Consider the following 27,787-nt stretch of genomic DNA (forward strand, 5'->3'; position numbering starts at 1 on the left):
ACTGGGGTATCGGATATAAGGAACAATGCGAATTACAGGGAGGTGGCTGTCTCTGTGCTAATGGACGGGCTCAATAAGGCATTGAAAGTTAGGGTACAGACTTCTTTGCCTAATTGGAGAGGGGTCACAGTAGATACTCTCAGGGAGTCTGCTATTGAGCATGATAGGAATAGCTCCAGACGCAGAAAAAAAACAGAAGAGGTTGAGGACGGTAAGCATACAGGCGCTTGAAGGGATGCCCAATCAACCCCTAAAGACTGGAAATGGGCAAGAATATGTAATATTTGTAAAAAGGAGGGACAGTATGCCAGGGATTGTAGGAGTAATGGGACACATAGTAAATATAGACCCCCTAGACAAAGAACACGAGCCACATTATTAAACACATAGACGGGACCAAGGGACATATAGTAAGGATTTAAAGCCACATAGAAAACACTAATTCGGCAAATGGGAAGAACGATATAAGTGCAACATTACCATTTGACAAAACCTGCTGAAGTTAAGATGGGGCCTCTATGATGCTAAACCTTTTCTTTTCTTTTTTTTCCCCAGCAATGGTGGCCCCTGACTAACTTAACAGAAACTTTGTTAAATATGATATACATATAGTGTGCTCCCACTCAGAAAGTACAACGTATATTAGACACCCACAAAGACTAATGATGCATTCCACTGTTCTAGATTCATGTCCATCACAGGTAGAGGAACTTATCTCGCAAAATACCGGATTCCCTATGAAGTTAGGATGGACAGAACACTGGATTGATGGCTGGGATAGTCCCAGTAGTGATACAACAAGCACAAACTTTAAAGGGAGCAGACCAAGTAGAGAATCAATTCCCCATAGAGCCCAATCCAGTTGTCATTTTAATAAAATCCTCTTCACCTCTACAAACTTATCTGTTACCAACCTCTATGCGGTTGTTCTTCACAGTTTCCTCTTCATCTCCTATGTTCACCGACAGGAGGGTACAATACATGGACCCGATTACAGTTCATACACCACATGCCTTATCGGTCTTTCAGAGTTCTGCCCGAACCCGGTATATCTCACCAGCACGATGGCACCAGTATTACTGCAGTGTGCCTTGTCATGCACAAAGGGTGGAGAATGGGAATACTTGTAAAGGGAAATTATGTAAGGACACTGAGATGCATGACGGTGTGCAGCCTATTGGTGAATGCAAACCTGAAATTTTTTTTCTCTTCTCTTCTCTCTCCTCTAGAGATGTTTTTACCCCACACAATAAATACACAACAGTTAAGTCGAAATGCAAAATTTGTGTTCCCTACAGGAGAAGACAGTCTGGAAGGTGAAGGGATATGGTCAGGAGTTCTCAGGACTTTGAAAAGATGGACACGGTAAGTCAGTGGCCCCCAGGGCATATCTCCCAAGCCTAGCTGAGGCGGCACATGGTCTGACTCATCTGGGCAAGGAAGGTATGTGCAAATTGGTAAGAGCCTACTGGAGTGCACCATGGTTCTCTTCTCATGCAGGTAATAAAGCAATGACATGTCTTACTTGCTTGAGGAAGAATATTGGTAAGACAATACCAACGGAGCCATCCACTATCCCTCCTACAGACGGACATTTCCAGGTAATACAAATTGACTCCATACATTAACCACCCTGTAGGAATTTAAAGTATGTATTAGTATGTACTGATGTATTTTCAAACTGGGTAGAGGCATTCCCTGCTGCCACAAATACTGCCGTGTTCACTGCAAAGAAAATCATGCAGAAGTTTGTGTGTAGATATGGTATCCTTAGAATGATTGAAAGTGATAGGGGTACCCAGTTTACAGGTGAAGTCTTTCAAGTCATGTGCAAACTGATGGGTATTAATAGTAAGCTGCATACTCCATACCGGCCACAGGCCAGTGCGAAGGTGGAGAGAATGAACAGCACTATTAAGAACAAGCTGAGCAAAGTGATGGCTGAAACTGGACTGTTGTGGCCAGAAGCACTGCCACTAGTGTTGTACAGCATCAGAACCACTCCCAGGTCACCGCTTAACTTATCACCATTTAAAGTTCTTTTTGGACGACAACCCCATGTAATGATAGACCCCCAGGATGATTTGAAGTGCAATAATGAAATAACTGTGCAATATTTGGTTAGGATGAGCCAGCAACTGAGAAACCAGCAAAGGAATCTAAAACTGGCGATTCCTGACCTAACAAACAGTAATTGGCATGACATTGAACCTGGGGATTATGTGATGATTCGAAATTTTCTACGCTCAGGTTGCCTCATTGAAAGGTGGGAAGGACTGTATCAAGTTTTGTTGACCAGCACGACAGCACTAAAGGTTGTCGAGATAGAAACTTGGGTCCACTCGTCCCACTGCAAAAAGGTCGCTGACCCGGAGAAAACTCGTGACAAAGAGAAAGGTGAAGAGAACCTTGTATCACTAGAGAATCTATTCCGGGAAAGCTGAGAGGCAGGACTGTTGGACGGCACTTGAGCGTGGAGAACAACAAAGTCAAGGACAGTTGTCGTAACATTTTTCTTTTTTTCACCCCCTCACTGCATTTTTCTTTTTTTTTTCCCTATTCTATTTTTCTCCTTAAAATGGATTCACACCAGGAGACTGTGTTCCGGCTTTTCTGGTAACTCTGTTTTTGATCAGGACAATCTGTTTTTGTGAGGGCCCCTGAGACATCGAGCAAGTATCTGGAATGGGTTCTTATGGAGTGTACGGATTCGTAGGACCCCTGGATCAGCGCATCACTTTGGTCAAAGCTGGTATCAGTAAGAGATCTGGTAGTCACGGAGCTTGGAGGCAATGTGAAGGGTTATTGTCTGATGAATACTGCATATGTAGGTATTGCAAAAACATAGTCGAAGATGGGTGCATCCAGAGATGTCAGTCAAACAATAATTTCGACATGGGCGGACATCCTTTGAGTGATTACCACCCATTAGTGGGTACGGTTGTAAACCAAACGGAATGCTGGGTGTGCTCACAAGTACCTCAAGGACAGAGTAAATCGGGATTAGTGCCATAGCCTTTAACAGTAAATGAGGTATTCGAATTACAGGGGGGGGGGGGGAGACCGGTAGACAAGACATTCAACATATCTAGGCGGGTGCTATTCATGTGACCGACGGTCGGGAGACCGACGGTCACATGGCCTCCTCCAGCATCCCAACCCCCACTATCCCGATGGTCGGAATGCCGACCAACAGGAACTATTTCCACTCGTGGGTGTCCAAGACACCCATAGAGTGGGAATAGAACCCGTGGCGACCGTAGGCCGCCACCGAGCCCGCAAGGGGCTTGCTGCACTCGCCCCTCCCCGCCGGGATCCCGGCGTCGGTATGCTGCCGGGATCCCGGCGTCGGTAAGCTGACCGGCAGTCAGGAGACCACCGGTCAGCCATACTACACCCATCTAGGCCCCCTAGCTTGAAGCTCCACCAGTACCACGTAGATAGGTCATTGTAGTGCTTTAATGTGTCCAATTTCTGGAAAACAGGAATTTGGGAAGTGACATGGAATAACCAGACAATGACCTTCTCACATAGAGCTGATAAAGTACCTATCAACTCCGAACTTGTACGTAAGATAGCCACAAGTGGGAAGTACTTTTGATGTAGGTATACACATGGGATCAAAACCGTGTGGGCTGGAAAAGTGTCGCAGGGGTATTGTGCCCACAACATCCAGCCCAATATTTGTAATGAGCAAATGGGAGAACTGGGGACTGGTTTCTTTATAAGAAAAATCTGTGGTATGGTTTTGTTTCATTTTGTCCCTTATGTTCTCCCAGATGATGCCTACTTCATATGTGGAAGGAAAGCGTACAAGTGGCTTACTCCGAGCTCTGAAGGGTTGTGTTATATTGGCAGAGTACTACCAGAGGTTATGACCATTGCACACAACAAAATGAAAGATACTCACCGCAACGCTCAGACTCCTTATACTCATACACATTATGAACACATTGTCAAGAGACATCTCATAGATAGGACAGAGCCTGCAGCCTCTGATTTGATCCATGAATCCACCGGGATTCCAATTCTTCTCACATTAGATGTCACCCATGCGGCCAGAGGAATTATAAATTATAGGTACAGCCATGCGCTGGCAAACTTGATAGATAATGTCACTAAAATGTATGATGACACCTTCAGATATATGGGTACGGAGCTACAGGCCTACAAGAAGGAGCTGGTCCTGCACAGGATGGTCTTGAATTATGTCACGGCTGTGACAGGTGGGTACTGTGTTAGAGAAAAAAACTTTTTTGCGCACTCACAGACGCCGCAAGGGCCCCACAAGTAGATACTCCCAAGTGCGTCTGTGCACAAACAAAAATCTGGGCGCAACGATTATTCCATATACAATTATAAATTAATTCCTAGGCTTCCCAATCTTTGGATGCCTAAGCAGCTATACTGATCACCAACCAATTGAAAAAAAGCTGCTCCCACTTAATAGCCCAAGATTAAACTATACTGATGTCACAAATATATACTTTAAGAGAGCGCTAAAATTCAAAAACATTTATTTCAAATAGAAATCTTATAAAAAAGAAATATTAATAAAACACATTTATAGGCATAAAATATTCATTCAAGTGCATAGATAGCACTCTATGGGCTATAAAACCACTGCAGTAATTACTACCAGCTGAAATGCTCCAGAGTGTTAACAAAGTTCCTATATATAGGTGCAATCCATGTCCATATAGATATAACTTCTTGAATAATTCTATTGGCCAATAGTAACAATGTCCAGCTTTATATTAAATATCCTGGAGATTTTCCATATAGGTGGGCATATACCATTCACTCTAAACCAGATATTTTTATTCTGGGTCCAGATGGTTATTATGTACTAAAGGCAGTCCTTGGATCCAGATAATCCTGATGTGTGCACTCACCAGGAATCAGCTGTAACCGCTTACCGCTCTACTTCACTTCTCAACTGCCAAGATGATCTGTGGTCTAAACAGGTAGGTGACCAACTCGGTCAATAGGATGTTTAACGTCTCACCTCACCACAGGCAGGATAGTGATGCTTCTTGTAGAATGGAGCAGCTGGCGGTTGTAGCAGTATGCCGCAAGCTGTTTCTTTACCAGGATCAGGGCTGGATGAGTAGTCTCGTTTTACTTCGGCCAAGGCAGTCGGCAGCTGTATTGATCTGCTGTATGGCCGTTACTCGCCAATTGGAGTCCGGATATGAGACAGGTATGCGCAGCACTCTGGGTCAAGCAGATGGATCAAAGCACCAGTGCCAGTTTCCTTAACGCGTTTCTCCGTTATATAATTTGAACGGTTTCATCAGAAGGTGTATACCTGTAGTCCACCCCCTGTTATTTAAACAGTGTTTCCTCCAATCATATGCTCATACTCATTATAAAATACAGGTGTGCTTCAGGTGTCCTATGCATAAGTGATCTTATGCCTTAATCCATGATCAGTATAACAATACATTATGGGAACTATGTCCCCCCTATTTTTTTACCAATATAACACAATATATAAATTATAAATTACTATAAGTTTAGTACATAGTCATCAATAAAAATCAATTATAAAAAGAAACTCTTAATAAAAATGGCTACACGTGAGAAGAGAGTAATAATTCCACCTGCACCTACTCTGAGAGATGAATGGATGTAAAACAACACTTGCTATTAGTAGCAGGCATGGCCAAATGGTTAGAACAGCTGACTAGCAGTCCACTACCCCGGGTTCTAGACCCTCACTCAATTATTTTCAAATTTATATTCTTTTATTTTAGTAATTATTATTTTATTCGCTGTTATCACATTTATAATCTATTTCCCCGACAATTATTATCCAGGAGAATTTACAGCTACTGTCACATCCATTATTCTCTCAGTTACAAACACAATCAATATATCGAGACGCACCATCCGTCTTAAGACCTTATATACTTTTTATTTATAGCAAAGAGTCATTTATCACCTCAAAAGCGATACAACATGTTTATTACAGAGCATTATTATAGTATATATTGCAGGTGTGGCTAGCTATATGGAAACACCGACTAACAGTCTACTACCATAAGCCCAAAGTCCACATCTTTCTCCTAATAGATACTGATTAACCACTTAATACCCAATACTGTCAAAAGTTAGAAAAAGGAAAAAAAATTAATAAAAAGGAAAGAAGCAATACAATGAATAGTCCAATGGATACCTCCACAAGCTGTTACTGACTAAATAGCCCACCCAATTAAAGGTGTATCTTTCAATTAAGGATATCAATAAAATACACAAAGTGCAGAGAAAACTGTTATACAGGAGAAATTACTATATAAGATACAACTAACTACACACAATAACCCCATGCATAGATATAATAGCATGAATGCACAAGAGACTGAATATTCATGATATTCAGTTTAAGGTCTCATATATTGTTAATTTCTATATTGTCATTCAAACCTAATGGGGATAGAGACCCCAGAGAGAAAAACCAAAAAGCCTCTCTTTTGCTTAATCTATTATATCTATCTCCTCCCCTGGCTGTGATAGGTATATGTTCAATACCCTGTATCATCACGCCGTCCAAATTACCCTGATGTTTATTTTGAATATGTGCTGACAAACTGTGTGTTCTTATACCTTTCATTATGTTCCGTCGATGTTCCAGAAACCTAATATTCATTTTCCTGGTGGTTCGTCCCACATACTGAACACCACATCTGCAAGTGATTAAATAAATCACATATGTGGTGTTACAGTCTATATGACTCTTAATCTCGAATTTAGTATTATAGGTAGAAGAACAAAAATATGTACTATTATGTGCTATATATTTGCATGTTATACATTTTGGACGGCAACACCTAAAACAACCATTTTTCAGAGGAGTAGAATTAAGCCATGTTTTATCTAGTTTTATAGCTGAAGATGCACCTACATAATGACTAGGAGTAAGATAGCTCTGTAAATTTCTCGCTTTTTTGAAAACAGTCTGTGGTTCCACCTCCAGAAAAGGTGCTAATAGTTTATCTGCCTTCAAAACGGTCATATTTTTTCTTAACAGATGTTTAATTTCTCTTGAACTAGAGTTACATTTTGTAATAAATCTAAGTTCAATATTCTCTTCGGAAAGAGTGGAACTTTTTTTATTTTTTTTGGTAGTCAACAATAATTTTCGATCTGCTTCTCTGGCTTGTTCCCTTGTTTCTTGTAAAATATTCACAGGATAATCTTGATCCAAAAGTGCAAGTGTAAGATCACCAGCATGTCGATCATATTCTATAATGTCTGTACAGTTTCGTCTGTGTCTCATATATTGGCTTCTTGGTATGTTTCTAAGCCATGGCAAATAGTGGCAGCTTGAATAATTTAAAAATTTATTACAATCCACCTCTTTCTTAAACGTGGATGTAACTATATTCCCTTTTTTTATTTCAAGGGCGATATCCAGAAAGGAAACCTTACTTTCGTGAATAGTGCTAGTAAGTTTTAACCCAAACTGATTTTGATTCAGATATTCTACAAATTAATTTGCTGAACTTAAATCTCCTTCCCAAACGAAAAACATGTAATCTATGTACCTGCCATAGAGCACCAAGCCCGCGTCTCGATATATTGATTGTGATTGTAACTGAGAAAATAATGGATGTGACAGTAGCTGTAAATTCTCCTGGATAATAATTGTCGGGGAAATAGATTATAAATGTGATAAGAGCGAATAAAATAATAATTACTAAAATAAAAGAATATAAATTTGAAAATAATTGAGTGAGAGTCTAGATCCCGGGGTGGTGGACTGCTAGTCAGCTGTTCTAACCATTTGGCCATACCTGCTACTAATAGCAAGTGTTGTTTTACATCCATTCATCTCTCAGAGTAGGTGCAGGTGGAATTATTACTCTCTTCTCACGTGTAGCCATTTTTATTAAGAGTTTCTTTTTATAATTGATTTTTATTGATGACTATGTACTAAACTTATAGTAATTTATAATTTATATATTGTGTTATATTGGTAAAAAATAGGGGGGACATAGTTCCCATAATGTATTGTTATACTGATCATGGATTTAGGCATAAGATCACTTATGCATAGGACACCTGTAGCACACCTGTATTTTATAATGAGTGTGAGCATATGATTGGAGGAAACACTGTTTAAATAACAGGGGGTGGACTACAGGTATACACCTTCTGATGAAACCGTTCAAATGATATAATGAAGAAACGCGTTAAGGAAACTGGCACTGGTGCTTTGATCCATCTGCTTGACCCAGAGTGCTGCGCATACCTGTCTCATATCCGGACTCCAATTGGTGAGTAACAGCCATACAGCAGATCAATACAGTTGCCGACTGCCTTGGCCGGAGTAAAATGAGACTACTCATCCAGCCCTGATCCTGGTAAAGAAACAGCTTGCGGCATACTGCTACAACCGCCAGCTGCTCCATTCTACAAGAAGCATCACTATCCTGCCTGTGGTGAGGTGAGACGTTAAACATCCTATTGACCGAGTTGGTCACCTACCTGTTTAGACCACAGATCATCTTGGCAGTTGAGAAGTGAAGTAGAACGGTAAGCGGTTACAGCCGATTCCTGGTGAGTGCACACATCAGGATAATCTGGATCCAAGGACTGCCTTTAGTACATAATAACCATCTGGACCCAGAATAAAAATATCTGGTTTAGAGTGAATGGTATATGCCCACCTATATGGAAAATCTCCAGGATATTTAATATAAAGCTGGACATTGTTACTATTGGCCAATAGAATTATTCAAACGTTATATATATATATATATATATATATATATATATATGGACATGGATTGCACCTATATATAGGAACTTTGGTAACACTCTGGAGCATTTCAGCTGGTAGTGATTACTGCAGTGGTTTTATAGCCCATAGAGTGCTATCTATGCACTTGAATGAATATTTTATGCCTATAAATGTGTTTTATTAATATTTCTTTTTTATAAGATTTCTATTTGAAATAAATGTTTTTGAATTTTAGCGCTCTCTTAAAGTATATATTTGGGTACTGTGTTACTCTGGCAACTCAATATGGTGTTAAGTGCTGTACATATATTACGAACAGTACCGAAAACCCAACGGAGATCATCGATCAAAAGATGGACGAAATCTTGCAGTTGAAGTGGGAGTTCAGACGGAAGCACAACCTCACCTTGACGGCTGTGGGTAATGAATTGACCGGCTGGGCCTCATGGTTGAAGCCACTCAAATGGTTCTCTGGGTTAGGAGAGTGGGCCCAAAATGTAATTGCGAGTGTGGGAAAGTTTCTCCTCTGTATCCTGGGTGTCGTCATAATTGTTGGTCTGATATTCAGATGTGTTCAAATTTTGACGTGGAGCAAACACAGGACAAATTTGATGAGTCTAAGGAACGAGGGCGTTGTAACAACGGCAGATTTGATTTATGACCCATCCGTAGAAACAGTGTTGTGATAAGGATTGTAAATGAATTTTATGGCCTGTTTCTTTCACCATTTTTCAGTTTTCCCCTCTACCCAGAGACATCCAACCGGAAAAGACTTCAGTGTACCCAATTTTATGTAAATGTATTTTTATATATCTTACCCTCATCTCTGCAATCTGAAGGTTATCTTTCCAGGATCCATCCCCGGGTGGCGCAGGCGAACAAACGTATGTATCATTGGTTGTAGCTTCTTTTCTCTTGTATTGTTGTATTTCTCTGTGAACCCCCTTTTAAGTAAATATTTGTTGCTGCGTTGGACCACAACATAAGATATACAATTTGTGTCGCATTCCTTTCCTGTTAGGGGTTTTAAAGTGTAGTCCACTGCACGTGTAGCTACTTTGTGCATACAACATGACGGCGTGCTTACGCAATGTGTACGCATTTCATAGAGGTTTCACACACAAGCTTAGCGGTCGCAGCGGCCTGAACATTTGTGTATTTAAGGTATTGCTTTTTCTTCCTGTAAGTTAAACGAACTTAACATTTATTAAGTAAAAGGTCTAGAAAATTATTGGCATAGGTGAATTTCCTGTTAAGCTTCATCATGAAGTCATGGAATTTCTGTTCTGTTCTATTCAATATCAGTAAAATGTCATTGATGTACTGAATACACATTGGTATAAGTGTGGTAAATTCATCATTGAAATCATTGAAGACATAAACATGTTCCTACCACAATAGACGGATCCTGGGGGGGCACTCGAGCCTGTATCCCCCCTGTCTTTTCTGACTTCTTTTTTTCAAGAGAACAGCAGCAACACTACTGCTATTTCCGTCAATCAGATTTGATAAAAGAGCTGGCAGGCACTAGGACCCACTGCTGCTCTAACAGCAAGTTAATGTGGTAACCAATGGGGATGCTGGAGCTGCAGCTCCAGTCTCCCCCTGCTCACACTGCAAACCACCTCCCCCACTGCCAGCCAGCCAGAGTCCAGCCCAGGTGCGGGGTTCAAATGCCAGCATCGAGTAAGCCTATTACTTATGACAGTGCAGAAGGCTTCATTAGCCCTCACTGCACCGCACAGTTTCCCAGCACTTCCTCCTCCATTTCCTTTACCACCATGCTAGGTGCAGTCAAACTCAGCTCAGCTTTGTGAAGGCGGCCCGTGTGATTGTGATAGGGCTGTCCTCCAGAAGTCTTATGCTGCTTGTTGGAGATCCAGCTGGATGCTTCTGCTAATCAAAGATGGTCAGTTTGTGTCCTGCAGTCTGAGTCTCACTGCAGTGCCCAAAACAAGGTATGCTGCACCTGTCACCACTAACTAAAAACTATAATAATTATATTGTGCTGGGGTGCATTCCAGGCTCCCATAGCTAATGGAACAGGTGACCAACATTTCAAGGCCCAATCAGCCTTATCATCAGGGAGGAACATTGGCAATAAACCAGGATGCGTTCCTATAGTCAATCATTACCTGATGGCGTATTCTGTGAGGCCACGTCCCCTGTGATACCACTCCTCTTATCTGGGAGCACGCATGCCTTAGGTGCATGTAAATATAACTATTACCGTTCCCCTATCATGGTGCCCCCCCTTTCATTTTCTTCTGGATCCACCCCTGCCTACCACCATATGAACAGATTTGCATAAGTGGGTGAGCATGCAATGCCCTAGTTTGGAGGAAAAATTGTATTAAATACAAAATAATTTCTGTTTAGTAAGCATTCCAGTAGATCCAGAATGAACTTATGGATGTCCGATGTCTTTATTCTATCCTCAAAAAAATTGATGGCTTCAATTCCCTGTAGATGAATGCTGATGGTGTAGAGGGATTTGATGTCTATACTGGCTAGCATGTGTTCTTTGTTCAGTACGAGGTTGTTTATACTTTTGATGTTAGGCTCCTTGAGATATAGTTCTGTGGGCCATAGTACAACAATGCACCCTTTATCCGAAGATTTTATCACAACATCAAGCCATTCTCTGATTTTAATTAAGGGCTTTCTTTTCTCATTAAGATTGTAATCCTATATGCTCAAGATCTCCTAGTCCTATTTATTAGAACAGGGGTTCTCAAACTCGGTCCTCAGGACCCCACACAGTGCATGTTTTGCAGGTAACCCAGCAAGTGCACAGGTGTATTAATTACTCACAGACACATTTTAAAAGGTCCACAGGTGGAGTTAATTATGTCACTTGTGATTCTGTGAGGAGACCTGCAAAACATGCACTGTGTGGGGTCCTGAGGACCGAGTTTGAGAACCTGTGTATTAGAATATTATTTATGTAAAAAATAAGATTTTAAACCTACCGGTAAATCTTTTTCTCGTAGTCCGTAGAGGATGCTGTGGACTCCGTAAGGACCATGGGGATAGACGGGCTCCGCAGGAGACATGAGCACTTTAAGAAAGACTTTAGATCCTGGGTGTGCACTGGCTCCTCCCTCTATGCCCCTCCTCCAGACCTCAGTTAGAGAAACTGTGCCCAGAGGAGACTGACAGTACGAGGAAAGGATTTTTGTTAATCCAAGGGCAAGATTCATACCAGCCACACCAATCACACCGTATAACTTGTGATAAACTACCCAGTTAACAGTATGAAAACAACATAGCATTAGTTCAAGACCGATGCAACTATAACATAACCCTTATTCCAGCAATAACTATATACAAGTAGTGCAGAAGTAGTCCGCATTTGGGACGGGCGCCCAGCATCCTCTACGGGCTAGGAGAAAAAGATTTACCGGTAGGTTTAAAATCTTATTTTCTCTTACGTCCTAGAGGATGCTGGGGACTCCGTAAGGACCATGGGGATTATACCAAAGCTCCCAAACGGGCAGGAGAGTGCGGCTGACTCTACAGCACCGATTGAGCAAACAGGAGGTCCTCTTCAGCCAGGGTATCAAACTTATAGAACTTTGCAAAGGTGTTTGAACCTGACCAAGTAGCAGCTCGGCACAGCTGTAGTGCCGAGACCCCTCGGGCAGCCGCCCAAGACGAGCCCACTTTCCTAGTGGAATGGGCCTTGACTGATTTAGGCAACGGCAACCCAGCCGTAGAATGCGCTTGCTGAATCGTGTTACAGATCCAGCGAGCAATAGTCTGCTTTGAAGCAGGGGCACCAATCTTGATGGTTGCATACAGGATAAATAGTGCATCTGTTTTTCTGACTCTAGCCGTTCTGGCTACGTAAATTTTCAAAGCCCTGACCACATCAAGTGACTCGGAATCCTCCAAGTCACGCGTAGCCACAGGCACCACAATATGAAAGGATGAAACCACTTTTGGCAGGAATTGAGGACGGGTCCGCAATTCCGCTCTATCCATATGGAAAATCAGATAGGGGCTTTTATGTGACAAGGCCTCTAATTCCAACACTCGCCTAGCCGAAGCCAAGGCTAATAACATGACCACCTTCCAAGTGAGATATTTCAACTCCACAGTTTTAATGGTACAAACCAGTGTGACTTAAGGAACTTAACACCACGTTAAGGTCCCATGGCTCCACCAGAGGTGCAAAAGGAGGCTGAATATGCAGCACTCCCTTCACAAAAGTCTGAACTTCTGGGAGAGAAGCCAATTCTTTTTGAAAGAAAATGGATAGGGACGAAATCTGAACCTTAATGGAGCCTAATTTTAGGCCCAAATTCACTCCAGTTTGTAGGAAGTGAAGGAAACGGCCCAGATGGAATTCTTCCGTAGGAGCATTCCTGGCCTCATACCAAGAAACATATTTTCACCATATACGGTGATAATGTTTAGATGTCACGTCCTTCCTAGCCTTTATCAGCGTAAAGGAATGACCTCATCCAGAATGCCTTTTTTCGCTAGGATCCGGCGTTCAACCGCCATGCCGTCAAACGCAGCCGCGGTAAGTCGTGGAACAGACATGGGCCCTGTTGCAACAGGTCCTGTCTTAGAGGAAGAGGCCACGGATCTTCTGTAAGCATTTCCTGCAGATCCGGATACCAAGTCCTTCGTGGCCAATCTCGAATAATGAGGATTGTCCTCACTCCTCTTTTTCTTATTATTCTCAACCCTTGGGTATGAGAGGAAGAGGAGGAAATACATAGACTGACTGGAACACCCACGGTGTCACTAGGGCGTCTACCGCTACTGCCTGAGGGTCTCTTGACCTGGTGCAATAACTCTGCAGCTTTTTGTTGAGGCGGGATGCCATCATGTCTATCTGTGGCAGTCCCCACCGAATTGCAATCTGTGCGAAGACTATCTGATGAAGTCCCCACTCTCCAGGACGTAGGTCGTGTCTGCTGAGGAAGTCTGCTTCCCAGTTGTCCACTCCCGGAATGAACACTGCTGACAGTGCGCTTACAAGATTCTCCGCCCAGCGAAGAATTCTGGTGGTTTCCGCCATCGCCACTCTGCTCCTTGTGCCGCCTTGGCGGTTTACATGAGCTACTGCGGTGACGTTGTCTGACTGGATCAGAACCGGTTGGTCGCGAAGTAAGGTCTCCGCTTGACGTAGGGTGTTGTATATGGCCCTTAGTTCCAAGATGTTGATGTGAAGACAAGTCTCTTGACTTGACCAAAGACCTTGGAGATTTCTTCCCTTTGTGACTGCTCCCCAACCTCGAAGGCTCACGTCCGTGGTCACCAGGATCCAGTCCTGAATGCTGAACCTGCGGCCCTCTAGAAGGTGAGCACTCTGCAGCCACCACAGGAGAGATACCCTTGCCCTGGGGGATAGGGTGATCAACTGATGAATCTGTAGATGTGACCTGGACCACTTGTCCAGTAGGTCCCATTTGAAAGTCCTCACATGGAACCTGCCGAAGGGAATGTCTTTCACAGGACTCGAGTGCAGTGATGCACTGACACCTGTCTTGGTTTCAATAGGTTCCTGACCAGAGTCATGACTTCCTGGGCCTTCTCTATCTGAAAGTAAACCCATTTCTGGTCCGTATCCAGAATCATACCCAAGAAGGGCATACGAGTCATAGGAACCAACTGTGACTCCGGGATATTGAGAATCCAGCCGTGTTGCTGTGACACCTTCAACGAAAGTGACACGCTGTTCAACAACTGCTGTTTTGATCTCGTCTTTATTAGGAGATCGTCCAAGTATGGGATAACTGTGACTCCTTGCTTGCGTAGGAGCACCATCATTTCCGCCAATTACCCTGAAATTGGTAATGACAATACTGTACCGCAATTTTCAGGTACGCCTGATGGGGTGGATAAATGGGAACATGAAGGTATGCAGCCTTTATGTCTAGATACACCATAAAATCCCCCCCTTCCAGTCTGGCGATGATCGCTCTGAGAGATTCTACTTTAAATTTGAACCTTTTCCAGTATAGGTTCAGAGATTTTAATTTTAAAATAGGTCTGACCGAACCATACGGTTTCGGGACTACAGCCAAGGTTTAGTAATATCCCTTTCCTTGTTGCAGGAGGGGAACCTTGAGCACCACCTGTTGGAGATACAATGTGTGAATTTTATTTAATATTATCTCCCTTTCTGGGGGAGAAGCCGGTAGGTCCGATAAGGAAAACCGGCGAGGAGGCACCTTTCGAATTCCAGCTTGTAACCCTGAGAAACAATTTTTATTGCCCCGGGATCCACCTGTGAGTGAACTCAGATGTGGCTGAAGAGTCGAAGACGTGCTCCCACTGGGACGGACTCCCTTAGCGGAGCTCCAGCGTCATGCAGTTGATGTAGTAGAGGCCGGGGAGGACTTCTGTTCCTGGGAACTAGCTGTGCCCTGTGCCCTTACTTCTGGTAAGAAATGACGCTCCTCGTACTTTCTTGTTATTCTGCGATCGAAAGGACGGCATTTGATAATGTCGTGCTTTCTTAGGCTGTGAGGGAATATAAGGCAAAAGATCAGAATAACCAGCTATAGCTGTGGAGACCAGGTCCGAGAGCCCTTCTCCACACAATTCCTCAGCCTTGTAAGGTAAAACCTCCATATGCCCCTTTTAGTCGGCATCACCTGTCCATTGCATGTTCCACAGGACACGTCTAGCAGAAATCGACATAGCGTTGACTCTAGAACCCAGTAGACTAATGTCTCTTTGGGCATGTCTTATATACAAGACAGCAGCTTTTATATATATATATATATATATATATATATACATATATATACACTAGGGTCAATAACATGGTATCCTTATCTAGGGTTTCAATCTCCGCTGATAAGGTATCTGTCCACGCTGCTACAGTGCAATAAACCCATGTCGACACAATCGCCGGTCTGAGTAGTGTACCAGAATGTGTGTAAATGGACTTCAAAGTACTTTTACTGCATGCTATCTGCAGGATCCCAAAGGATAGCTGTTAAGTCAGCGCTACCTTTTGGGTAAACGTGTCAATCCACCCTAGGGGAAGATTCCCATCGTATCCTGGCCCTAGTAGGGAAGGAATACTCCCTGAGAATTCTTTTTGGGAATCTGCAGTTTCTTGTCTGAAGATTCCCGCTCTTTTTCTTCATGAGAGGAGGGAAATTTACCTCAGCTTTCTTCCCCTTAAACATGTGTACCCTCATGTCAGGGACAGATGAGTCATCAGTGATATGCAAAACATCTTTTATTACAATAATCATATATTGAATACTTTTCTGCCAGTTTTGGCTGTACTTTGCATTATCGTAGTCGACACTGGAGTCAGACTCCGTGTCGATATCAGTGTCTATTATTTTGGATAGTGAGCGTTGTGAGACTCTGAAGGTCTCTGCGACATAGGGACAGACATGGGTAGATTCCCTGTCTGTTCTCTAATTTTTTGTGCAATAAAGTTACCTTAGCACTTAATTTCACATATCCAATCATGTGTCGGCGTTGTCGACGGAGACACCACACACACACACACACACATTTGCTCCATCTCCTCCTTAGGAGAGCCTTTTACCTCAGACATGTCGACACACACATACCGACACACCACACACTCAGGGAATGCTCTTCTGAAGACAGTTCCCCAACAAAGCCCTTTGGAGAGACAGAGAGAGAGTATGCCAGCACACACCCCAGCGCTATATGACCCAGGAAAAAACACAGCAATTTAATGTTTACCCAGTAGCGCTGTTATTATTATCTGCACCGAATTATGTGCCCCCCCTCTTCTTTAAAACCCTCTCTTCTACCGTGGTATAAGCAGGGGAGAGTCCGGGGAGCTTCCTCTCAGCGGTGCTGTGGAGAAAAACATGGCGCTGGTGAGTGCTGAGGGAGAAGCCCCGCCCCCTCGGCGGCGGGCTTCAGTCCCGCTAAAAGTGTAAAATTGGTGGGGGCTCATGCATATATACAGTGTCCAGCTGTATATATGCTATACTTTTGCCAAAAAGAGGTTTATATTGCTGCCCAGGGTGCCCCCCCTGCGCCCTGCACCCTTACAGTGACCAGAGTATGTGAGGTGTATGGGAGCAATGGCGCACAGCTGCAGTGCTGTGCGTTACCTCAGTGAAGATCATGAAGTCTTCTGCCGCCTCTGAAGTCTTCTTTTCTTCTCATACTCACCCGGCTTCTATCTTCCGGCTCTGCGAGGGGGACGGCGGCGCGGCTCTGGGACAGATGGCTAGGGTGAGATCCTGCGTACCAATCCCTCTGGAGCTAATGGTGTCCAGTAGCCTAAGAAGCAGGACCTTGCAACTCAGAGAGTAGGGCTGCTTCTCTCCCCTCAGTCCCTCGATGCAGGGAGTCTGTTGCCAGCAGTGCTCCCTGAAAATAAAAAACCTAACAAAATAATTTCTTTCAGAAAGCTCAGGAGAGCTCCTGAAAAGCACCCAGTCTCCACTGGGCACAGTATCAAACTGAGGTCTGGAGGAGGGACATAGAGGGAGGAGCCAGTGCACACCCAGGATCTAAAGTCTTTCTTAAAGTACCCATGTCTCCTGCGGAGCCTGTCTATCCCCATGGTCCTTACGGAGTCCCCAGCATCCTCTAGGACGTAAGAGAAATTAAATTCATATACTCACTTCTGAACAGATATTTATTTGGGGGGGTACCGTGGGAATTTCCTTTTACATTTAAGTCATGGATCAGAAAATGTTGGTGTCAGTGAAGCTCCTCTAAATTCCTCCATGGCTTCAAGTTCCTCAGCAGAAAATAATAATTCATAGGTAGAAGAAGATTCTGAATGAGAAAACAAGCTGTTGGTTGGCTAATATAGGGGTAGATGTATTAAGCCTGGACAAGTGATAAAACAGTGAAAAACAAGTGACATTGAGGCTAACAACACCACTTCCCTATCCTCCCTGCTTGACTCCCTTCTCTCTCCTATACTATCTCTCTCATGCCCTGAACAAGCCACTACAATGCTTTATTTAATTCTGCTCGTAACTCTGTCACTCCACAAATCACAATTTACCCTCACAGATCAATACCTGAACCCAGGCACACCAAATGCTCCAGATATCTGCAAAAATGCTCACGTACTGCTGAGGGACAGTGGAGGCAGTCACGCTCTAAAGAAGACTTCCTCCATTTCAAACTTATGCTCTCATCCTTCAGTACCGCACTTTCCCTTGCTAAACAGTCATAATTCAAGAACCTGATCTCCTCCCAGTATTCAAACTCCTGGTGCCTCTTTGACACCCTTAACTCCCTCCTGTGTCCTCTCCCACCTCGTTTTCCCTCAAACTCTGCTCTTGACTTTGCCACTTACTTCACTTCCAAAATTGATTCCATACGTCAGGACATCACATCCAACCAAACCATCAGCAAACAGCCACCTCCTCTCCCTTGCCAATCATGCCCATCCCTCTTACCAACTCTGACATCTTTCTCCCATGTATATAGTTAGGAAGTCATGGCCCTTATCCATTCATCCCCCCTCCACCTCCCCACTTGACCCTATTTCCTCATACCTACTCTGCTTCCTCTGTCTGTTCCCAACTTTCCCACCTCCTCAATCTCTCCCTCTCATCTGGCACTGTCCCCTCTGCCTTCAAGCATGCACTCATCTCCCCTATTCTTAAAAAACTTACCCTTGATCCACACACTCTCTCCAACTACTAACCCATCTCTCTCCTCCCTTTTGCCTCCAAACTCCTTGAACGTATTGTCTACAACCGCCTTACTGCCTTTCGTTCTTTCCACTCACAGTTTGACCCTTTCCAGTCTGGTTTCCACCATCTCCACTCCACTGAACATTCTCTCACGAAAGTCTGCAATGTCTTCCTTTCTGCTAAGTCCAAGGGCCACTTCTCTCTGCTTATACTCCTTGTCCTCTATGCTGCTCTTGAAACTGTGGACCTCCCGCTCCTTCTGCAAATCCTTAACACCCATGGTCTGCATGATCCTGGCTTTCCTCCTTCCTCTCTGACCATTCCTTCTATGTCACCTCTCATGACTCCACCTCCCCACCACTTGCATTAACTATAGGTGTCCCCCAAAGGTCTGTTCTAGGTCCTCTCCTTTTCTCTATACGTCATCTTTGGGTGAGCTCATTACCTTTTTTGACTTACCATAGCATCTAAATGCTGATGATACTCAAGTTTACCTTTCCTCCCCTGACCTCTGCCCTGCTCTCCTCACTCCTGTATTCAATTGTCTCTCTGCTATAGGCTAGTACACACTAGCCGATCCCCGCCAATGCCGATATTGGCAACGACGGGAACCTGGAGGGGGGGCAGCATCGGCAAGTGCACACAGGGGGGCATCCGGGGGAATGACGGCCATGCAGCATCTGCAGCATGGCTATCGTTCACTAGGTCCATCCTCGTCTGTACATGTTCAGACAAGGGAGTGGGTCATTAACAATGCACATGAGCGCACATCGTTAATGACATTTAGTGTACACACTGGACGAGATTGTGAAATATCTCGCTCAGATCGGCCATTCTGAGCGAGATCTTTCAAAATCTTGTCTACTGTGTATGGGGCTTATCTCTTCCTGGATGTCAAAAACAAAAAATTTTCTCCACAGAAAAACAGGGAGAAAAAGAGAATTCACCTCTTTTGTGGGGGCACTCTTTCAGTAGTTAAAACTTAACTTTTAATTTTATATTAGCTTAAAAAGAATTTTTAAATACAACCAGTTCTAAAAAGATTCCACTTGTCTCATATTATAGGGAATACAATTGAAATGTGATTTACTTGTGCAAATCAATTGGGTGAAAATATAAATTGATGTTGGGGTTTTATTGCACAGGGAGAATTTTCCTATGCAACCCCATAGGGCTTTCTTAGTTGTAGGGATTTATATATATATGTGTCTCCTACTATCTATACAATAAATGTTGCCAAGATTTCAGAGAGAGATGTATGTATATATATATATATATATATATATATATAAATTGCAAATGGTCCCGGCACTCCCCTTAAAGTGTGATAACTGCTGCGGTGCCCTCCTGGTGGAAGCTTACTTCCACTAAGTAGTGTAGCGGTATGGCGGCGGCACTCAACCAGACTTCACAACTGCAGTTCAAAGATTTATTGCGCCAACATGTTTCGGGGATTAGACCCCGTCCTCAGGGCCAGACAAACCTCTACAGACAAAAATAACACACATTTATAGACAACATACAAGACATTAGAACAAACCCTACTCACCTGCTCCACGGCGCGACCGCCCGCCAGTCCGTCCGGCTACACTTCCGCATCGCCGTCATCTGACGTCACGGTGCGCCGCGTCGCAGGGGAGTTGCCATGACAACCAGCCGAAGCTGGGCGGAAACTGAAATACAATAACAATACAATCAGAATAAACATACAGTTATTTGTTTAAATGAGAATACCACTAAAAAGACACTCCTCTGGTTAGCCACTCAGAGAATAGTAACAATGGCAGAAACGTGGCATGATGCACACTTTCATTAATTCCAAAAGCTGGCTTACTAATAAAAGCTCGATTATTTTTAAAGGCTCGATTATTTTTAAATCATGCAAAGGATCACAATTACCCATACAGCTATATTGTAAACAGAGGTGATCATATAGTATCAAGCTGACTACAGAAAACACTGTATGCCCAGGTTTTCATTTAATCCTCTGGGCGACAATGTCCCCAGCGTATAAATCCACCTGGATTCTCTCTGTAATAGTGTCCTGTCACGATTACCGCCCCGTAATGAGGTCGGAACATGATCAATTAGTATTGCCCTAATACTAGCCACATTGTGTCCAGCAGCAAGGCAATGCCGTGCGAATGGTTGCTCACTAAAGCCCTTTTCATGGGCTTTCTTGATGGCACTCCGGTGTAGTGCCATACTTTTCCGAAATTGGCGTATGGTCTTGCCCACATAGGCAAGACCACATGGACAGGACAACATGTATATAACATGTGTGGTGGTACACGTTAATCGGTGATGGATCTTGAGTTTCTTACCCGTATGGGGGTGACTAAAGGTGGCCCCCGTAATCAAAGTGTTACAGGTAGCGCACCCTAAGCACCTATAACAACCATTCTTAGTCCGCAGAAAATGGGATTCCTTATTCTTAGTTAAATTGGTAATATCAAGCTTGATCACATAATCACCTATGTTACGACCACGCGTATGACTGGGTAACAGGGTGGTTTCAGACAGGGATGATAGTGCTGGATCTGTTTGAACAATTGGCCATAACTGTTTAGCTTTTTTAACTATCCTGTCTGTCCCTGTGGTATATTTATTCACCCAGGGAAGCCTGTTGCATCCTACTTTCTTACTGTTCTTACCCGGGCCTAATGTTTGTTCTCTAGTCATATTCAACACTTTAAGTTTGGTCTTCTCTAATTCCCTCATGGGGTACCCTCTTTCAGCAAACTTTAGTAGCATCCGATCCATGGCTTTTACCGTCTCCTCTGGATCTGAAGTGATGCGCCGTACTCTAAGGAATTGCGAATATGGCAATCCTTTACGCAAAGAGGTTGGATGGAAACTCTGGTGGTTTAATAAAGTGTTTCTATCAGTGGTTTTAACAAAGATAGATGTGGCCAGAGATCCTTCTTTAGCTGTAATGGTGACGTCAAGGTAATTGACCGTGGAGTCATCAATAACATAAGTGAACTGAACTTCATGTTGTGTTTGATTATGATTTTCCCACAGGGCTACCAGCTGCTCTTTTGGACCCCGCCACAGGACTAACAGGTCATCTATAAATCTTCTGTAGTATATGACCTTCTGGGATACCTGGGGGTTCAAATAAAACATCTGGGTTTCTACCAGATGCATGAATGCATTAGCGTACGATGGGGCCACCGCTGACCCCATCGCACACCCAGACAATTGTAACCAAAAGACACCATTAAATACAAAATAGTTTCTCTTCAACACCCTGTCCAGGAGAGTCAGGAAAAATGAAACCTCCGGGCCCTGATATATGGGATTATTTTCAATAAGCAGTCTCACCGCCTCTATACCCGCATCATGAGGTATGCAGGTATAGAGGCTGGTGACGTCCGCACTACATAACTGTACTCCCTCAGGTTATGGGCCTACCCTCTGCAGCTGAAGCAGTAGAGACGTGGTGTCCTTAAGATACGAAGGTAAGGACTGGATGCAGGGGTTTAGGTATGAATCCAAGTAAATGGATATAGGGTGATTTAGGGACCCTCTGGCCGACACTATAGGGCGACCAGGAGGGTCAACCATGGTCTTGTGGACTTTTGGTACCGTGTAGAATAACGGCACTCTGGGATGCTCAGTAGTGAGTGCCGATGTGACGTCTAACGGGATAATTCCCTGTTCTTTAGCGCTCCTCAGTAATAGATCCAACTCAATTTTATACTCTTTAGTAGGATCTTTACTGAGTCGCTTATACACTTCTGCATTACTCAACTGTCGTTTGCATTCCTTGACATAGTCATCCAAATCTTGAATGACTATGGACCCCCCCTTGTCCGCCTTGCGAATAACTATGTCCGTTCGTTGTGAAAGTTCTTTCAATGTAGACATCTCCTGCTTGGTCATATTAGGACGGGGTGGCGGGGTTTCTTCTAGATTGCCTTCTCTTTCCAGCATTCTTATAAACGTACGGATAGAAGGGTTCTGGCTAGGAGGATCAAATTGTGAACCCGGCAATATTCTCTGTAATTGAGTAGGAACGGTAGAAGCTGAACGCTCCTGTTTGTTATTGTTGAAATATTCCTTTCTTTTCAAGTTCCTATTCAATCGAAAAACCTCCACCTTCCATTCGAGTGGATCAGGAAAAGTGGTGGGGACATATGACAATCCCTTGGTTAATGTCCGATATTCCAAATCAGAAAGCGGGGTAGATGATAGATTGAACACTAGGTCCTTTAATGACGTGGCGGTTTGCGAGCGTAGGATCCTCTGGTTTTGGCCCGACCTCCTCGTCCTTTGCCGCTTCCTGGGGTAGGTATATGGTCGGATCGGGTTTGTCTCCCCTTTGCAGCTTGACCTAAAGGGAGCGGACCTTCTTGTGAAGTAAACTTCCACCAGGAGGGCACCGCAGCAGTTATCACACTTTAAGGGGAGTGCCGGGACCATTTGCAATTTATACTGGAGGATCGACACAGGGAGGCTCACCACCTGCCGTGAAGAAGACCTCACTCCAGGGCACCCTCATACTATTCATTACATGACCAGCAGGATTGTCTTTTTTAAAGCGGATCAAATCTTGGCGGTATGTATCCATCTGGCTAGTAAGCTTAGCTGTCCAATCTGTCTGGGTGTCAGTGGTCAAGATTGGTTTATATTCAGCTTCAAATGCTCGTATTTGCTCTTTAATAGCATTGAGCTCCCTCGTGGATTCCTCCACCACTAACAGCATGAGGTCCATGGAGCATTTGTTCAGTACCGCAACCCACCTACGGCAGAATAGCGTGTTATATCTGCCTATGGTGGGTGAGTTGCGGATCCTGAACCCTCGCGGTATCAAATTGCTCCTATAATAATCTGATAAAGAAATGGCGTGATACGTGAAGTCGCACTCTCTTTGTTTCATTCTTAGTAATTTGTTGTGCAACTCTTCCTTGGTATTAACCACAGGTTCGTCCTCCAAACGCCTTTCAACCAAAATAGCTTTCACCTCCGCATCGGAAAAACTCAAACGTTCACGGGCATCTCTGTGTATGAGATCCAGTGCTGCCTTCAAGTCAGCATTTAATTCCGCCATGTTCAAAAAATGTCAGAACTGACAAATACTGTCACTGTTGTTATTGCTCTGTGTAGTGAGTGGCAGACTCGGGAGTGCCTGGTTAAAACAATATAAAGCTGATGAAAGGGCTGTAAAAAGTGTCCTGATCCTGCTGGTCATGTAATGAATAGTATGGGGGTGCCCTGGAGTGAGGTCTTCTTCACGGCAGGTGGTGAGCCTCCCTGTGTCGATCCTCCAGTATAAATTGCAAGTGGTCCCGGCACTCCCCTTAAAGTGTGATAACTGCTGCGGTGCCCTCCTGGTGGAAGCTTACTTCACAAGAAGGTCCGCTCCCTTTAGGTCAAGCTGCAAAGGGGAGACAAACCCGATCCGACCATATACCTACCCCAGGAAGCGGCAAAGGACGAGGAGGTCGGGCCAAAACCAGAGGATCCTACGCTCGCAAACCGCCACGTCATTAAAGGACCTAGTGTTCAATCTATCATCTACCCCGCTTTCTGATTTGGAATATCGGACATTAACCAAGGGATTGTCATATGTCCCCACCACTTTTCCTGACCCACTCGAATGGAAGGTGGAGGTTTTTCGATTGAATAGGAACTTGAAAAGAAAGGAATATTTCAACAATAACAAACAGGAGCGTTCAGCTTCTACCGTTCCTACTCAATTACAGAGAATATTGCCGGGTTCACAATTTGATCCTCCTAGCCAGAACCCTTCTATCCGTACATTTATAAGAATGCTGGAAAGAGAAGGCAATCTAGAAGAAACCCCGCCACCCCGTCCTAATATGACCAAGCAGGAGATGTCTACATTGAAAGAACTTTCACAACGAACGGACATAGTTATTCGCAAGGCGGACAAGGGGGGGTCCATAGTCATTCAATATTTGGATGACTATGTCAAGGAATGCAAACGACAGTTGAGTAATGCAGAAGTGTATAAGCGACTCAGTAAAGATCCTACTAAAGAGTATAAAATTGAGTTGGATCTATTACTGAGGAGCGCTAAAGAACAGAAAATTATCCCGTTAGACGTCACATCGGCACTCACTACTGAGCATCCCAGAGTGCCGTTATTCTACACGGTACCAAAAGTCCACAAGACCATGGTTGACCCTCCTGGTCGCCCTATAGTGTCGGCCAGAGGGTCCCTATATCACCCTGTATCCATTTACTTGGATTCATACCTCAACCCCTGCATCCAGTCCTTACCTTCGTATCTTAAGGACACCACGTCTCTACTGCTTCAGCTGCAGAGGGTAGGCCCATTACCTGAGGGAGTACAGTTATGTAGTGCAGACGTCACCAGCCTCTATACCTGCATCCCTCATGATGCGGGTATAGAGGCGGTGAGACTGCTTATTGAAAATAATCCCATATATCAGGGCCCGGAGGTTTCATTTTTCCTGACTCTCCTGGACAGGGTGTTGAAGAGAAACTATTTTGTATTTAATGGTGTCTTTTGGTTACAATTGTCTGGGTGTGCAATGGGGTCAGCGGTGGCCCCATCGTACGCTAATGCATTCATGCATCTGGTAGAAACCCAGATGTTTTATTTGAACCCCCAGGTATCCCAGAAGGTCATATACTACAGAAGATTTATAGATGACCTGTTAGTCCTGTGGCGGGGTCCAAAAGAGCAGCTGGTAACCCTGTGGGAAAATCATAATCAAACACAACATGAAGTTCAGTTCACTTATGTTATTGATGACTCCACGGTCAATTACCTTGACGTCACCATTACAGCTAAAGAAGGATCTCTGGCCACATCTATCTTTGTTAAAACCACTGATAGAAACACTTTATTAAACCACCAGAGTTTCCATCCAACCTCTTTGCGTAAAGGATTGCCATATTCGCAGTTCCTTAGAGTACGGCGCATCACTTCAGATCCAGAGGAGACGGTAAAAGCCATGGATCTGATGCTACTAAAGTTTGCTGAAAGAGGGTACCCCATGAGGGAATTAGAGAAGACCAAACTTAAAGTGTTGAATATGACTAGAGAACAAACATCAGGCCCGGGTAAGAACAGTAAGAAAGTAGGATGCAACAGGCTTCCCTGGGTGAATAAATATACCACAGGGACAGACAGGATAGTTAAAAAAGCTAAACAGTTATGGCCAATTGTTCAAACAGATCCAGCACTATCATCCCTGTCTGAAACCACCCTGTTACCCAGTCATACGCGTGGTCGTAACATAGGTGATTATGTGATCAAGCTTGATATTACCAATTTAACTAAGAATAAGGAATCCCATTTTCTGCGGACTAAGAATGGTTGTTATAGGTGCTTAGGGTGCGCTACCTGTAACACTTTGATTACGGGGGCCACCTTTAGTCACCCCCATACGGGTAAGAAACTCAAGATCCATCACCGATTAACGTGTACCACCACACATGTTATATACATGTTGTCCTGTCCATGTGGTCTTGCCTATGTGGGCAAGACCATACGCCAATTTCGGGAAAGGATGGCACTACACCGGAGTGCCATCAAGAAAGCCCATGAAAAGGGCTTTAGTGAGCAACCATTCGCACGGCATTGCCTTGCTGCTGGCCACAATGTGGCTAGTATTAGGGCAATACTAATTGATCATGTTCCGACCTCATTACGGGGCGGTAATCGTGACAGGACACTATTACAGAGTGAATCCAGGTGGATTTATACGCTGGGGACATTGTCGCCCAGAGGATTAAATGAAAACCTGGGCATACAGTGTTTTCTGTAGTCAGCTTGATACTATATGATCACCTCTGTTTACAATATAGCTGTATGGGTAATTGTGATCCTTTGCATGATTTAAAAATAATCGAGCCTTTAAAAATAATCGAGCTTTTATTAGTAAGCCAGCTTTTGGAATTAATGAAAGTGTGCATCATGCCACGTTTCTGCCATTGTTACTATTCTCTGAGTGGCTAACCAGAGGAGTGTCTTTTTAGTGGTATTCTCATTTAAACAAATAAATGTATGTTTATTCTGATTGTATTGTTATTGTATTTCAGTTTCCGCCCAGCTTCGGCTGGTTGTCATGGCAACTCCCCTGCGACGCGGCGCACCGTGACGTCAGATGACGGTGATGCGGAAGTGTTGCCGGACGGACTGGCGGGCGGTCGCGCCGTGGAGCAGGTGAGTAGGGTTTGTTCTAATGTCTTGTATGTTGTCTATAAATGTGTGTTATTTTTGTCTGTAGAGGTTTGTCTGGCCCTGAGGACGGGCTCTAATCCCCGAAACATGTTGGCGCAATAAATCTTTGAACTGCAGTTGTGAAGTCTGGTTGAGTGCCGCCGCCATACCGCTACACTATATATATATATATATATATATATATATATAATACATACACACACCTATATGTATCTTTGGAATGTATTTTTATCTGAGCACAGTTGCTATCACTCCATACTTGATACTTTGTATATTTTTAACTTACACACAGTTATGAACATGTAACGATGTGTATCAATTGTGGCACTTTCTTTATATATACACAACAATAACACTCGTGTCTTGCTTAATTGGATATCGCATGCATTGGTTTGCAGAATTGACACTGGCTAGAGATATAGACTAGAGCCATCTATCCCGTAACCTCTACTGCCTTCCATGTGTTGACACAGTGAATGGGAGATGAGAGGGTTAACGGGACAGCACTAGTTGAAAGGAAAAAAGCTGCATTATTGCTGTTAGGGTGCTGTCGGCGTACGGCACTCTGTTAACCAGATGGTCATTGCAGTGTCCCCTGCCTTTGTTCCCCAATGAGAGAGTGCTGAAATACCTTAGGAGATGTTCAGTATGTGTCCCTGTCTCAGTTCAATGCTGTTCCGGTATTAGATGCCAAGATGTGGTCTTTCTCTGCGCCCTGTGCTGGGATCCATGTGTGCTGCATGGAATCCCAGATGTGACATCGGGATGACATCAGAGATGTGGACGTACGTTTCACCCGTAATTGGTCTTGATCACCGATGTGGTTGCAGTATTCCCCACTGATACTCTTAACTGTCCGTCAGCCTATTGGCAGGGTTGCCAGTATCTGATTGACAGTTGGTGCCGCCTATAAGTTCATTTGTTAGCGGGTCCGTTCTGACTCCTTGTAATATTTTACAATTAATTAGAAATAAAACAGAATTAGTGTTTATAACAACTGAGGTCTATGTTCATCAGCACACATTATTTTCTATTTCCATCCCGGTAGAGCTATATATGTTTATAACTGTTGTAGTTGCTTTTATTATTGCCAATAAAGTGCTATTTGGACTGTGTGTGCGGTTGTTATTGGTTACTGCTATCAGCATAATTAGCTATTAAGCTTTCCTTATAGAACAGGATAATGAAGGAATAAGTTCCTGATGCTATTAACAATTAAAGTTC

Source organism: Pseudophryne corroboree, chromosome 10, assembly GCF_028390025.1.
Source record: "Pseudophryne corroboree isolate aPseCor3 chromosome 10, aPseCor3.hap2, whole genome shotgun sequence".
Lineage (NCBI taxonomy): Eukaryota > Metazoa > Chordata > Amphibia > Anura > Myobatrachidae > Pseudophryne > Pseudophryne corroboree.